This window comes from Podarcis cretensis (genome assembly GCF_951804945.1).
Source record: "Podarcis cretensis genome assembly, chromosome: 10".
Taxonomy (NCBI): Eukaryota; Metazoa; Chordata; class Lepidosauria; order Squamata; family Lacertidae; genus Podarcis; species Podarcis cretensis.
The window spans coordinates 40870353-40886904 of record NC_137179.1 but is presented as its reverse complement, the minus strand read 5'-3'; the positions used below and the strand labels follow the sequence as shown (position 1 = coordinate 40886904).

The 16552-nt window shown below is 41.0% G+C and overlaps 1 long non-coding RNA gene across 1 annotated transcript; it reads left to right on the top strand.

Annotated features, from left to right (window-relative positions):
• The first annotated feature begins 10662 nt into the window (after positions 1-10662).
• Positions 10663-15942, top strand: LOC307225527. The gene is made up of 5 exons (XR_013843055.1): positions 10663-11062; positions 11754-12005; positions 12132-12251; positions 14329-14610; positions 15819-15942. It is a non-coding gene; the product is annotated as an uncharacterized lncRNA (long non-coding RNA).
• Positions 15943-16552: the final 610 nt, after the last annotated feature.

Here is a 16552-nt window from a genome sequence, read left to right as displayed (position 1 = left end):
GATTGCCTTTGTGGGGACGCTGTTTGCTTTGGGATCATAGCATGGCGAACATGGGCTTTTGTTCCCTGCTATGTATCAGCGTGGGTGGCGCTGTGGGTAAAACCTCAGTGCCTAGGACTTGCTGATCGTATGGTCGGCGGTTCGAATCCCCGTGGCGGGGTGAGCTCCCGTTGTTCGGTCCCAGCTCCTGCCCACCTAGCAGTTCGAAAGCACCCTTAAGTGCAAGTAAATAAATAGGAACCGCTTTATAGCAGGAAGGTAAACGGCGTTTCCGTGTGCTGCGCTGGTGCTGGCTCGCCAGCTGCAGCTTCGTCACGCTGGCCACGTGACCCAGAAGTGTCTTCGGACGGCGCCGGCTCACGGCCTCTTAAGCGAGATGAGCGCGCTACCCTAGAGTCGGACACAACTGGCCCGTACGGGCAGGGGTACCTTTACCTTTTTATGTATCAGGACCACTGGGCTAGCAATTTGCATAAGGGAGAAATCTTCCATTGAAGCAAAATGGAGGCTTTCCCCCCTATACAAATTGATTGTGCAGGGCGCTGACCTGGATTGGGACCATGGCAGGAGCCAAAGGGTTAAAGCAGGCATAGGCAAACTTGCCCCTCCAGATGTTTTGGGACTACAACTCCCATCACCCCTAGCTAACAGGACCAGTGGTCAGGGATGATGGGAGTTGTAGTTCCAAAACATCTAGAGGGCTGAGTTTGCCTATGCCTGGGTTAAAGTCTACTACTCCTTACAGTAGGGTCCTAATCAGAATCAGTTGTTCATATGCTGGCAATTTGTGTCTTAAAAATCCTCCTGTACTTAAGGCATAGATATGGTGGTTATATATTATCTAAGTTAGCACTTAGAGAACCTAACACAGATGTGAAGTGGAATCAGTTGGTTTTTATTTATCTATGTTACAGTACCAGGACAGGGATGTGGGTGGTGCTGTGGGTTAAGCCACAGAGCCTAGGACTTGCCGAACAGAAGGTCGGTGGTTTGAATCCCCGCGACGGGATGTGCTCCCGTTGCTCGGTCCCTGCTCCTGCCAACCTAACAGTTTGAAAGCACGTCAAAGTGCGAGTAGATAAATAGGTACTGCTCCGGCAGGAAGGTAAATGGCATTTCCGTGCACTGATCTGGTTTGCCAGAAGCGGCTTAGTCATGCTGGCCACATGACCCGGAAGCTGTACGCCAGCTCCCTCGACCAATAAAGCGAGATGAGCGCCACAACTCCAGAGTCGGCCACGACTGGACCTAATGGTCAGGGGTCCCTTTACCTATTACCAGGACAGATAGCCCCCACCCATGGGATAGTCTATGGGAGCAGCTTCCGCTGAACTTAACTAGACTGATGAACATATACACTAGACTGAAGAAAGTACAATCTACAAAGGTTAAAGTATTTTAGGTCCATGTGGGCAGCTTTATGGCAGAATGCTCTAGTCTCTTTCAGCTGTATAGTGTAGGTTCTTAGCTCCAGAAGGAGGGGTCAGAGGGGGCAACAAATGGACTAGGACATTGGCTGCTCGAGAGAGATGTCAGCTCACAGATGCAGGCCCTCTGATGGTCTGCAGAATATAGGTAAAAGAAAGGCCGGATGAAGTCTATGTTGATTGTCAACCCTGGAAAGCTGTGCAAAGCTGATCCTTCAAGGCTCACATAGCTGACAAACCAGAACAGGAATGTGTGAGAATTTCTATGCTTGTGGACTCTCTCCCTAGCTCAGGCAGTGTCACCTCTCCTAGTGCTGTTGACAGGGACATTCACTCCTTGGCTGAGCTCATCATAGATGCACGACTGGGTTATTGTCCTGCCTTGAGCTACACTACTTTAGTTTTAGCTGTGTCCTTGGACCTTCTAGCATGGCAAGGTTAGGAGCAATGTATCCAAGGATCAGTTGCAGTGGTAATAATAGTTTGTGGGTAGGTGGGTGTAAAGGAAGGTCTCTGTGTGTCAAGGTAAGGGTATATCTGCATTTCTGGAGCACTCAGTGTGCTGAGATTTCATTACCACATATACCATTTGTCTGTCCTGTTTCCTGCCACATCTAATTCCCCACATTATTCATTTTCTTATATCAAATATCCAGTTAAAAACTTAGTGTGACTAAAAACCACACACCTGATTATGGATTTTTCTTATGTTTGTCTTGCTGAATGTTATTGGTAGAAATTCTGGGCAGACTCCTCTTCTGTTGTTTCCTTCCATCCCTCTGCCCATATAAATGCAACAGAATTGCAACAGGATTTTATATTTGTCAACAAGACAATTCATAACCGCAGAGTTAATAGAATGTCTGCGACAGGGAAGATGGAAGGCATCGTCCACTGATGCTGAAGGGACATCAAGCACATTTTCTATTTAGGAAATGTGAAATCAGATTAAATTACATAGAGAATACCTAATTAAACTGCTCACTTTTTTTTAATTAATAACCTTCTGTGTCCCTTGAACAGAATTTGTCAGGAAAAGGTATTTGAGAAGACAAGTGACAGTATTTGCATGTAAACAGTCTTTTGTCAATTAGTTTGTTTGACTAACTGTCAGTCTGACAGTTTGACATCAGAAATGGCAATATTTTAAAAGCCGTAGGAGAACATTTCAACTTCCCTGGACGCTCTCTAATTAATCTTGAAGTAGTTATTCTAGAACAGGCATGGGGAACCTTTAGCCTTCCAGAGATACAAATTTAATAAATAATAATGATGGTGCTGAACTACAGCTCCCACAACCCCTGGCTGTTGGCCATGCTTGCCGAGGATGATGGAATGCCTAAGAGCCAAAAGCTCTCCATACCTGTTCTAGAACAACAGAATTTCAACAGAAAACTGTACTATTCATCTAAAGCAGGGATGTCCAACAGGTCGGTCACGTCTGACTGGTCGATCCCTGGGATGCTCTGGTAGATCCTTTTCCTTTGCAGTGGCATAATAGCATCCAGACCCGCCTCTTGCCCCGTCTGCCATTTTCACATGATTGCTGAAACAGAAGACGGAGTTTTCACTGTGATGCAGATTGAGTCCATAGCGATCTGTTGGGAAGTGATTCCCCCCCTTTCCCCCTTTTCTCAATTCCGAAAGCTCCCTTTCCATAATGTGACATTCTTCCCTAAAAAAAGCTGAACAACTTTGACCTGAACCCCCCCCCCCACAAAAGGGGTCGATCACTGCCAGATTTTTATTCTGTGAGTAGATCACAGTCTGTTGGGAGTTGGTCGTCCCTGATCTAAAGGTTCAGTGGTACCACTCATTGTTTGAATGTTTGTTTTTAATCTCATGTGATACCTAGCTGACCAATGCCAGGATGTCTGTGTTATCACAAGCAAACTATTTTGTGAAGTGACCACAGTTAATTACAAATTATAATTTTGGGTATATGGACCGCAATAAAGCTCTCTCTCTCTGTGAATTATAATATCAATAATTTCTGTATTTCCTTTCCTTCTGAAATTACTGCTTACCTTCCCCACTACTCTCTCTCTCTCTCTGTGTACACACACACACAAACACACACACACACACACACACACCTGTAAATTGGGATAACATTTCATGCTTTTGATGAAGTGGATTGTAGTGTATTAAAATGTGTTAAACTATAAGGTGCTATGAGACTTCCTTGTTTTTGCTGGAACAAACTTATTCAGTCCATCTCATCAACTTATGTAGCTAATGGCCAAATTGCATTAAGAAATCTTACACAATCGGCTTCTACTCCAAGGGAAGGTTCAATTTAAACATTTGATTTGCAACTAAACAGTCATATTTTTGCCATATTTATGAATGTTTCTTTTTTAAGCAGTGTAAATGAGAGCACCAACCAAAGAGATTGCAGATGACCTAAATACACAGAGTTACCAGTTGTAGAAGTAGGTGAAAAAGTGTCAACAGGCAGATTTAATTAGGGCATTATAAGGAGGTAATCAGGAGGAAAGATTAACTGTTGCATCTCGAGATTATCTAAAACTCATTTACAAAGAATCACAAAGGGTATTAAGCAAAGACAGTGATTTAATGAAAGCTAATCTAGAATTATCCAGCTTAATTGTTTGTAAAAACCTTCTGTCTAAGTTAAAAAATGTCAGTTGCTCTGTGGTTTACAGCTGTTGGAAGAAAGCAGCTATTTATACAATAGTAAAAATACAGCATTACTGATGCATATTAAAATATATTCCTTTTTTTTTTTTTTACAAATTCAGAATCCATCTACAGTTGAGCCAACATTTGCAATATGGCAGCAGCATTATCTTAAATAAATAAAAGAACAAATAAGCAGGAACGGAAATTCTGCATAATCTTTGTCACAATCCAGATCTTTGGAAGGCCCAAATGTGATGGTGTTAGTATTAATCTTCAGTAATCTTGTGGCAGCACAATTAATCTTCTTTCTTCATTGCTTATTATAATAAGACTCAGGTTTAGCACTGATCCTCCTGTTTTCTTTGGTGTTCCCTCCCCTTAAATGTCAACTGGTGTTTTAAAGTCAGAACCTTGCCTGTAGAACAATATCTTAACTTGCCTTTTTAACCTTGGTGAGACACCCTTGTCCTTAAAGAGATTCCTAACCCTTCTCTGCCCCCTGCCTCCTCTGGCTGGGTGGGAGTCGCAAGAAAAAACAATTAAGCTGAACATCAAAGTGTCCCACCATTATCAGCAGAATTAAATCAAAAATAGCATAGCCCAGTGGAAGACTGCATCTTTTGAATATAGAGCAGTTGCTAGGCTGAAAGGCCCAATGTAATGAAATCAGCAAGGTACTAATACGATCATTCCATCAGTGCAAGCATTTATACTTGTCAGATGGAACAACCTCCCTTCTCTTTCCCCTGCATCTTGTTCTGGGGGTTTTCCCAACCCCCCAGAGCCAATTTGGGGAGCTGAGTTGGGCATGTGGGAGAGAAGAGGGGGAAGCCCCAGTGAGCTAGTGGAAGTCCTTCTGCTAGCATGCTAGGTTAGTTAGTCCAACCCTATGAATCCCTTTGGATCTAACCAGTGCTTTGAATGAACTAGTTTAGTTTAACAAAGTTCACTAAATTAGATTTTAAAATTCTGAATTGTACTATGAAACTAGTCCCATACTCAATGAATCAAATGTTAATTAAGTTTATTTGAGGACAGAACTTCAAACGATTTCTAGTGTATTTTCAAGTTCATTGCCTCAGTCTGGCTTGTAGCATTGTGGATGCTGATTTTATAGATGATAGATAGATGATAGATAGATAGATAGATAGATAGATAGATAGATAGATGATAGATAGATGTTAAGATATAAAATTTGGATGAACATGAATTGAAAGGTGAGCTGAACATGAACCAAACTTGTTTGGACACTAATTAGTTCCTTTTGGGGTGTGTTGAATTAGTTTCTTCTTATTATGTTGACATATAATAACTCTGTTTGGGGTGTTTGAGCTATTGTTGTTGTTGGCTTCTGTCTGAAGACACAATGGAGTGTGCCTTTGGGGGTGAAATCAAATTGCGTGAGAATTACAATGCCTGCTGTAGTTGCAGAGACCTGTAAGTTTTAGCTGCTGCCTCCCATGTTGTTTTTGCTGCACAAGCCTGGGTAGTGTGTATAGAGATGCTGCCCAGACAACAGGACTCCCCTCTTGGCCTCACTGGTGTGGTCCAAAGGAAAGCAGAGCAATATGTTTGGCATCAGCTTGGCTGTAGGAATTGCTGGAAGGAGGTGTACAAGGCACCATCTAACCATCTTAGGGACTCCACTTGGAGCTATGCTGACTGTTTAAATGGAACTTGGTCATGTGTGGATGGAGAATACTTATTTGTCTCATTTATGAAGTCATGTGGGGAGGACCCTCCATGTTGCAGATTATTTTGGATACAATGGACACATAACTGCAGCAGCCACATGGGGCACCTAGCTGGGAAAATACTTCCCCTGTGGTCTAACCATGTTTGAAACAGGGAATATGCTGCAGTTATGGGGAATATGCAGTTGACTTCAGTGAAACTTATTTCCAGCCTGTGCACCAATTCTGAACACCCATAGTGATGCCACACCTTTAGGACATTGCAGTCTTTTGCTTTCTGATACTGAATGCAACAGTCAACCTCTGCGCTGCCCAGTGTGTTTTGCAATGTGAATCAACTGTTCTATTTTTGTGAGAGTATTATTGGCCAATGGATCTGTCAATTGCTACTGACTGACTGGTTTCCTTTTTTTGGTCTGAAAAGATGATAATGCTGTTGCTACTTAAATCAATAGCCCTACAGTGGGAATTAATGATTTATTTCCACTTTGACACATTTATTTGCACAGCGTGGAAAATAACATTTATTTGTAGCTGGAAAGTCCCACTGGGGGTTCTACATGTATACTTTAGTGTGATATTTTTATTGCAATTTCTTTTACCTGAAGCCAGTGAGAAGAAAGATGGCTTAATATACTGAAATGAGAGAGATATAAAGAGAAAGGATCAAAGAGAATTTAAAAGGACACAATTTGGGGTTACCCTCAGAGCACATGGAAGCAGTGGGGAGCTGAGAAAGAAATGAGCCTGTCCTTGAGCAAAATTAAAACTCAACCAGTATAAGCCTTAGAGTTTCCAAAGAAAATACAAAAGAAACGATAAGAAACCCTTAAGCTTACCATAGCACTTGAGAATTATTTTTCCTCAGGTTAAAGAAACTAAACAAAAATGTTGAAGAATAGAAATGTCTAGTCTTGGGACTGGAAGTGGTAATAATGGCAGTTACTCTATTATATATATAGAAGGAAATATTGTTTGCATAAGAGTATATGAAGAGCTCTACTGGATCAGGCAAAAGGCCCATCTAATCCAAAAATGCCTACAGGAAGCCTACAAACAGGACCTGAATGCAACAGTATTCTCAGCAACTGGTATACAAAAGCATACTGCCTCTGGAAATGTAGGTAGAACATAGTCACCCTGGTTAGTAGCCATCAATAGCCTTTGTCTCTAAGAATTTGTCTAATCTCCTTTTTAAAGTTCCAAAGTCAGTGTGCCATGCAATCCTATGTAGTTCATTTCATAATCATGTTTTATTGAAATTTTTCAACATAATATACAATAAAAGATAGACTAGTCTAAGAGAGAAAGATAGGGAAGAAGCCAAAAAAAGAAGAGAAGAAAAAGAAAGGGGATGGGGAGAGGATAATAATACCAAGCTCTTTATCACAATTATACTTTAACCACACACAGAAGAATGAATCCTCTCAGCTCTCATCTGGGAGCTTCCCCCTCTTCCCTTGGCCTCTCACCCTGCGGGGTCTTCTCTAACCTGCCTCTCACGCAGGGTCCTTCATCTCCTGCCCATCACCTTCCTGCATGTATCTTCATTTATCCAAAATATAAAACTTCAAAAACCAAAATGTACATAGAAATAAAATTGACTGAGAACTAACAAAAATTAAAAGGCATAGAGAAAACAAGCCAAGGAGAGAGGTAAAGGAGGGAAAAAAGAGTCTTCCACTTCTCTGCCTGCCAATTATGTATATAACAATTATTCAAAATAAGAAAATTTTGCAATCCAGGATAACGTCTAGCTGTAATACCCAGCTTTTTCTCATTTTGCTAGATGACATTTTTCAATCTTTAATCCCAAGCCTCTTGGGGCTGTAGTTTTTTCTCTCTCCCCCCCCCCCCAAAGTACATCCCACTGAATTTAGCCAGGCTTACGCTCAGTTCAGTGGTTGTAAAAAAATGTGGTCTAAATCTGTTTGGAAGACATGGTACAATTGTTACACAAGAGGAGTTGTTGTTGTTTCAAGTTATTGCCCTTCATCCCAAAGTCCAGGGATGGAACACAAGAATAAAAACACACTATTAAAAGCAGTTTAAGTAAGTTGGCCCAATGTTCTAAGACTGTAGAGATAGAGGAGGAATTCTGCTTGTGTGCGTGCATAGGAACTGTACAAAGACTTCAGAAAGAAATAAAAATGTGTACTGTCATCTCTCAGATCGAAAACTTTGATGCTACTAGTGTAGCTATCTTCCTCCCTTCCTCCTCTGCAATAAAATTGACATTCTGCAAACCTCTCATTTTTCCTTCAGGCCAGCTGATACGTTTACTACTAAAGTGCTGAGTAAATAACTCCAAAACTGGATTCACAAGTGAGAAAGTAGGCAGGTATTTGATAGGAATTGTTCCGCCTCTCTGTCTGCTATGATAAATGAACCACTGCTAACGGCAACCCACTGGAAACGCATCATTGTCTATAAGGTTTACCAATTAGGAGCAAGGTTTTGATTTAGTGGGAAGCAAGTGATACTAAAAGGTCTGCAGAGGCAATAAAAGCTTTTTCTATGACCCGGAATGTTTGCCCAAGGTGAAAATCCAATGCTTCTTGAATAGCGTTAAGTGTGTGTGTTTGTGTGGGGGTGGGCGGGGGGTAGAATCCACTCTCCTATAGTTAATAAAGGCCTTTTATGGTGTATTGTGTTGATTTGTTGTTGACTGGTTCATTTATCACAATGAAGCTGCTATTGCACAGAATACCAATCAAAAGCCTGGCTGCTTTAATGCGGGCGAAGAATATTGCTTCACATTTATCACAAATGCAATTAGTGCTAATAAAACTAATAAAGATTACAAACAGAAATAATGAGCAGACTTCTTTCATTACATTAGTATCTGTCAATAATTTGCTTTTGTGAGAATAAGAAATGTGACCTGCATAATTTCACAATCCTTTTGCAATACCCTCCTGCACCAGTGTAACCTGCAAATTCTGTCCGCATGGGACCATTTCCCTTAGGTAGGCCCAGATTGCTGATCGCAATAGTGAATGAAATAGCATCTGATCAAACCAGCTACTTCTTTCTAGATAGAACAGGCACAAGGAATCTGTAAAGTCTCCAAATGTTGCTGTTCTCCAGCTCTCACCATCCCAGACCAATGACCATGATGGCTGGGGGTGATGGGAGTTGGACTTCACCATTATCTGCAAGGCCACAGGTTCCCCATCCCTAAGCCAGATGCTTTCCTTTCAGCAAAATACTTCATCCTTTCAAATAGACTCATTTATAGCCAACACTTGTGGCTTGATAATTATTTGCTTCTTTGGCTTCAGGTATGACAATTTCCCAGGTGGTGATCTCCTCTCCTTGTTGAAGTAACCAGCCTTTACTTTTATCCAGGAAGGTCCCACTTTTGCAGTGGTAAATATAGGCTTAAACATAAGTTCAAGAAATAACTTTATATGTTCAGACGGTTTATAAATTGCCTTATAAAGTTATCATATTAACTTCTTCCTTTGTTTATTTAGAACATAGACTGTGCATGGGATGAAGGGTTGAGGTATAAACTACAGAGATAATTAAAACCAAGGCAAGGTCAGCTATTTGCAGAGTAAATTAATGTAGTACGTGGAGAAGGCAATTCAGCAGCGTGTAACGGGGTGGAGGTGGAGCTGTTGCACATTCTGGATACTATTAATAAATTGCAGTTCCTTTTCAGGCATGCACATTAGGATTAAAGAAACACATGGGAAGGAGTTGTCTGAAGCAACCCTCTATTCACAGAGTGGCTGGGGAAATCTAGCAAGATGGGTTGGGTATAAATATTAAAATTATTATTACAGTCATACGTTGGTTGACAAATGCCTTGTGACTTGAATGTTTTGGCTTCCGAACGTCGCAAACCCAGACGTGAGTGTTCTGGTTTGGAAATGTTCTTTGGAACCCGAACGTCAGACATGACTTCCATGGCTTCTGATTGGCTGCAGGAGCTTTCTGCAGCCAATTGGAAGTTTCCCCTTCGTTTCCTAACATTTTGGAAGTCAAAGGGACTTCCAGAACGGATTGCGTTCAACTTCCGAGGTATGACTGTATTATTATTATTATTATTAACCCCTTGGAGGTTTTTTTAAACCTCTTTGAGGTTTTTAACAATCAAGCAGTATATAAATTTTATGAAATAAAGAAATAGAAGCTCCCCACACATTTCTGAACCCTAATTTTTCAGAGTTCTAAAACATACTGGGAGCTACAAAACATACCAGAGACTCCCCTTATCAGACAGTATCCTCCACATCCCACAAGTTGAAGGTGACAAGAATAGCAATGCAGAACAAAGCTGGCTTGCTCATCCAACCGGGACCCTGTTAACTCTAATGTGCACACCTGTGGAGGACTAAGTAGACAAGCTTGCATGAAATGTTGGAGGTTATACTATGCAATACATGGCACTGCTTAGAAGTTGTGAATGCCTGGATTTGAAACCAGTAGAATTGAACATAAGAAACGGATAATGTCAGCAAATTTCAAAGAAGCAGGGAAGATGCCCATCCCTGTGCCAAGATCCTGCGGGAAAGGACTTAATTCCATCCAGGTTGTCCTTTATTTTTCTTGCTTTGACTAAGAAACCTGCACAGATTGGAAAATAAGACCTTGGGTGGCCATATGAACCCTAAATACTTTGAGTCCCATGGGATTTTCTGAGTTGATGTTAGAGGCACTGGATGTTGATGGTACAAATTAAATAATTTCACCACATTGAGGAAGACAGGCCAAGTGTATTTTCTAGTGTATTCCTATGAGGCTCTTAACAGTTTCAAGAGACTATCTTTCCATTTATCTAGTCCCATGAATAAGCCATGTTGCCTTCAGAATCTCTTCTTGCTCCTTTTTGACAGTAACCTTTCAATCGTTTGCCTCTAGAGTGACCCAGAATGGTCAATGCCACAGGGAAGAAAAAAGAAAACTGAACTTCATGCCAGCTTGCAGCCTTCATTAATAAAGGAATGGTCCTCTTTTTATTTAGTGCTATTAAAGCTAGCGTTAATCTTTATCAACCATCCAGCTTCCTGAGGAAATCAGATTTAACTCACTCATTGCTATTTACTTTGTCTATTTCAGGGGGAGATTAATGGATATGACATTTATCCTGATCGTTAAACTCTTTAATGAGCTTCACGTCTGAACACTCCAGCTGGAACTGGCATTGTGTAAGAGGACTCTGTTGACAGGATTTCTCCCCACCAATTCCTCTCACCATTGACATTATTTGAAGCACTGAATGAAGTGGAAACACCCAAATCTCCACCTGCTGAGAGCTTTAAGATGTTATTTTGGAGTTCATTGGTAATGCTAATGTTCTGTCTTAAATTAAAGTTGAATTGTTTTGAAGCAATCCAGGAAGCCGTTGCTGGACCACTTTCAAAGCTTATAAAGTGACTGAAGTCAGCCAGCCAGGATATTAATATTTGAAGGCAAACAGACTTTGCTAACCCAACAAAGGCACAAGTTGTGTCACACAAACAAGGCAGTGAAATGGCAGAAACCAGCTAAAGTCAGTTTCCTTCAGGGGAGTTTGACATCTATACAGATGTGCTGACATGAAGCCACTTTGCTGACCAATGGAAAGCCTCAAGACATTCAATTTTATTGAAATTAGTAAAGCTCTCTCTGCAGTCTCATTAATTTAGGAATGGACAAGAGTGACTTAGATAATCTGCTTCAAAACTGACTTTAAGGATGACCACATGGAGAGGCTTATCTTATAAATAAAACTATTACAACTGCAAATATTTCAAAGAAGTATGACAGACAATTGCCTATTACATTAGTTTCCCTAGCAGTGCAAGCCTCTATTCCCATTAAGTTAAGTGAGGTTACTCCTAAGAAACTGGAGTATAGGCTTGCCATATCCAGAAACTAGGAAAATACATGACCACCAAAGCTAGAGGGCTGTAGGATGCAAAGAAAAAATGACTTCTATTTTGGTATTTATTGGAAATTTCTGTATTACTTTACATATTCCCCCAAATTTCAGCCTGGAAGGAATAAATCTTATCCAAAACTATGGTGGAGGGCCTGAATCCATACTGCATATCATGGGAAGAACAGCATCATCCATACTTCATGGATCATGGAGGTGTGGCAAGTGAACGGATGCTGGACAAAATCAAAAACAGATGAGATCTTGAGGCAAATTAGTGGGGTGAATGAACTAAAGAACTGATGAAGAACTACAGGCATTGTTGGAGGTGGGTGAAGAAAGAACATTTCTTCTCATGCTTGTCAAGTAAGGGAAACTGAAATGCAGTCCTGACTTTCAGTGTCTACCCTATTTTTTTTGCATACTAAGTGGAACCAAACTCCTGCAGGATCTCAAGAACATCCAACAACTAAATTATTTCTGTCGTTTCAGGAAATGCGTACCTTTGTTTCCATTCCATTTGACAGCCCATCATCTTCACCTATCAATATCACTTTCAAGTGGCAATTGGCATGTTTGGGACAGCTGGCATTTGCCTTGGCAGAGAGGCATGTAAGTGTCTCAGACTTCTAAACATGCCCACAATTTAGATGTTTGTTTTCCCAAACTCAGACATGTCAAAGCGGGAGGGAATGTGACTTAGATATATTCTGAGTAGAGATGTGTGAAGCCTCCCCTTTTATTTCCTTTTTTATATGTAATTTTTATTAATTTTCCATTTAGTAATAGGCAATCACATCATTATTTACCTCTCTGGCTCTTTAGAGCCCATCGACTTCCTTCCCTCCCACCTCATGGCTTTCAAAATTAACCTTTACATCATTGCATTTTGTGCTTTTTCCTATTCTAGTTACATTCCTTACAAAATGCCTTAAAATTTAAATATAGAAAGGGAGAAAATTTCTCATTACAAGTCTTCAGACAACCCTGCTAGTGGTGTTAACTGCTTACAGTAATCTTTCAAATATTGTATAAATTTATTCCAGTCCTTTTGGAATACTTGATCATGCTGGTTCTGGATTTTTCCTGTCGGGTTCGCCAATTCCGCCAAGTCCATCATTTTCATCTGCCACTCTTCTTTTGTTGGTACTTCTTGTTGTTTCCATTTTTGGACTAAAAGAATTCTTGCTGCTGCTGTTGCATACATAAAATACTGGAGGTGAGAGGAAATATGGAAATAAAAGGAGAGATGTATGCCTCTCCTTTTATTTCCCTATTTCCTTTCACCTCCAGTATTTTTGCATTGCATTTTCAGACCACTGATCCCACAAGAGGTGATGTCTGCAATGCTGATCCATAACACAGAAACATCACAGCCTGCATATCTTGTTGTGCATTCAACAACACAGCTAAGCAGCACAGAGCAGATGTGTGCAAATGCATAACTGCATCTGTCAAACTGATAATGAATGCATGGCTCCACATCTGCCACATTTGGACACAACAGTTGTACACCACTTTAATCTCAGAGCGGTGTGAGATTCCAGGGGTTCCAGATGTTTATTGAGGGTCCGTGTTTCCTTATGGAAATGAGGTACAGCAGAGATTGTGATGTCTCTGCAGAGATTGTGAGGTTTATTTACTCATATATTCAACCTGAGCCTGCGATGGAGAAATTCACAGCATTAACACCCCCAAAAGGGTCTTGTTTCTCCCATAGTCACAGCCTTGGATTCAAACAGAGATCTTGCTTTCCCAGCCTGCCACTTTTGTGTCCAGCTTCTAGCTCACCTGACTCCTAGCTCTGAACTCTGGTTTTATTCCTTCTCACTGTGAGCTGAGGGAGGGTCCACACCCATTTGTGTCTCCCACAAAGCCCCTTTCTTTGATTAGCTTTTAACACTTGCTGGATCTAGGGGTTAGAGGTCTGGCAACTACCTTAACACCTCAAGCCTTGATTAAATTCTAACACTTGCAGGATCCAGGAATTATAGGCATCTGGCACCCACAAACTCATAACAAACAAACAAACAAACAAAAAAGGAACTAGAAGCACACACAAACTGATATTATGGTGATGCCCCTTATGCAGAGTACTCAGTTGCTAGAGCACGGGATGCTTAATCCCAGTGTTGTGTGTCTGAGCCCTATGTTGGACAAAAGATTCCTTCACTGCAGGGGGTTGGGCTAGATGACCCTCGTGATCCCTTCCAACTCTACAATTCTGTGATTCTAAGATATTCTGATCCCCCATTCCCTTGTTTATTGAGGCAGAATCTTCTTCCTGTTTGTTCTCATCAAAGCCCTGGGCATCATTCTCATATTTATTTGATCTCACCTTAAGAGAGCATAGATGAAAAATAAATAATAACTTGGAGCTGACTAACTGGTATGCCAGATTCTCAGAGTCTTTTGGGATTCTCATTGAAAAGATAAATTTCTCGAAGCCACCTGGAAGGCCTTATATATGGAGTTTTGCCATCTGTGGATTTCATATCTTTCTTCTGATGAAGGGGTGGGTGAAATCTACTGCATGAGCTTTCTCAGTGGCAAATAGTCTCAGCTGGGTTTCCTTAAAGCAACCCAAGATGAAATATCAACTCAGATTGTTAAAATATGCTAAAACATCTGTCAAAAGCAGCTGATAATGTTCCTTCCATTTTGTTTCTATTATCTTTTCTATTAACAGGCAGTAAAACTGACAGACTGGATTTTTGTTGTTAGCCAACAAATGAATGCCTCCGACTGCAGAAAGTATTTATGAAGTATTTAGTGCTGATAAACGAGCCTTCACCATTCTCCATCATGTAATTGCATTGAGATGCAAGAGTTCTCCTTTCTTGCTTAGCTGGTTTGATCTTTTGCCATCAAAACGGAGGAAGGGAATGGTGGCTGACATGGGACAAAAACATGCAAAGAGCGCCAGACCAACCCGGGAGTGTGTGGTGAAGCCGCAGCACAGCAGGAAATGGTAGGGGTTTCAGTCGAAAGCATAATGATTTTTTATGTAATTAAAACAATCTGAATCAATAACTAAATAAATAAAAAATGCAACTGGGGAAAAATGCAACTCTGGAAACAGTTAAGTATAAACTGATGGTTGGAAAAACAGGTTCTGTTTTTTTTTACAGCAGAAATTCTATAATCCTTTCAACTCAGATTCTCTGTTGTTGGGTTTGTTTTTTTACAAATAGTATCCCAGGCCAGCCCTTATCTAAGATTTAGTGTGATTGTTTAATGGGGAAGGAAAAGTGGATTTTGATGTCTGGTATTGGTAAAAAGGTAGTGGTTGCAAAAGAGGAGAGCCAGTGTGATGTTGGGGGTCAGAGCGATCTTCCCTAGCCTGGTGCCCGCCAGATGGGGTGGGACTCCAGCTCCCATCAGCCTCAGCCACCATGGCCAGTAGCCAATGATGATGGGAGCTGTAGTTCCAACAACATCCAGAGGGCCCCAGATCGGTGAAGAAAGCATTGGAGGAGCATGCAGGTGCTGCTGAATGACAACTCTGATCAGCCCTGGCATGCATGGCCAATGGTCAGTGATGAGCAGTTCAGCAACATCTGAAGGCCCAAAGATGCCCCTAAATCTGAATTAAAGTGTTGGACCAGGGAGGCCCAGATTGCCTCACTCAGGCACAATGCTCACTGGGTGGAGTGGACTAGTCACTCTTTTGCAGTCTAACCTACAGTATTTCACAGAGCTCATGTGAGAATAAAATAGGGCAGTGGTTGGTAAAGAACCAATACTGCCCAAAACGCTTGGAAGAAGGAGAGGAAACAAATGTAATAAATTGTTGCTATTGCTGTTGTTTGAAAGAAATACGATAGTTCTAAGGCTTCTTTTAGTCTCAGACGTAAGCTCTTCACCTAATATTAAAGCCAGTTTTCACTGCCTCTGCCTCACTGACATTTAGGCATATATATAACTGAATGGGTAAACAAAAATGGCGAGGTGACATATGGTGCTCTATTTTTTAACACAAGCATCTGTGCATGCATCGTGCTCATAAGAAATGTACAACTGTGGAAAAGTTTCACACACATATTTTGCTCCTACCCTTTTGGTTTCATCTCCCACTTTTAACTATAAATATTTTGATTTTTTAAAATTTATTTTAAAAATAGGCACACAAGACAAAGTGTAATAATATTTTCCCATCTTTTCCCACTCCGTGTTCAGTCGCTGCCCACACTTTGTAATCTGTCCAATTAAGGAGATCCAGAAGCGCCCATCCACGTTTATGATGTCTCCAAAAGTTGCACAGAAATAGAAAAGTGAAGTAGAAACATTCATTTCAAATACCAGGTGATGCTGTGGTCCCATAACCCTTCTTAAAATGAGATGTCAATTTAATGTAATTTTGAAAATTCAACTCTTTTCTACTTGTGAAACACAAGTCAGTTGAAGGAAGCGCTGTAGCTTAGCGGCAGAGCATCTGATATGCACACCAAAGGTCCCAAATTCAAACACCAGCATCTCTGGGGGGACTGAGAGACCCTTATCTGAAGCCCAGGACAGCTGCTGCCAGTCATTGCAGACAATACTGAACTAGTTGGATCAATGTTCAAACTCAGTGTAAGGCAGCATTCTATCTTCCTATATAGCAGTTGAAATAAAATCAGAGTCGCAAAGTGATTTCATGCTCTTTATTCAGCTCATAGTGGTGAGGAGGAATGAATCAATGTCCCCTCAAAGTATCTGCTTTATATACATTATTTACACAATGGGCTGCACATGATTGGCTAATTCTGGAATTCTACTGTAAGCCAATCAGGTTGTGGATTCACTTCTATCTGGAGCATGATTGGGTGGTTCCTGCCAACCAATCATACTGCTGCATTGTTCTAGGACCAATCAGACTGCTGCAATTTGGATCCTATTGTTCTAGGACCAATCAGACTGCTGCAGTTTGG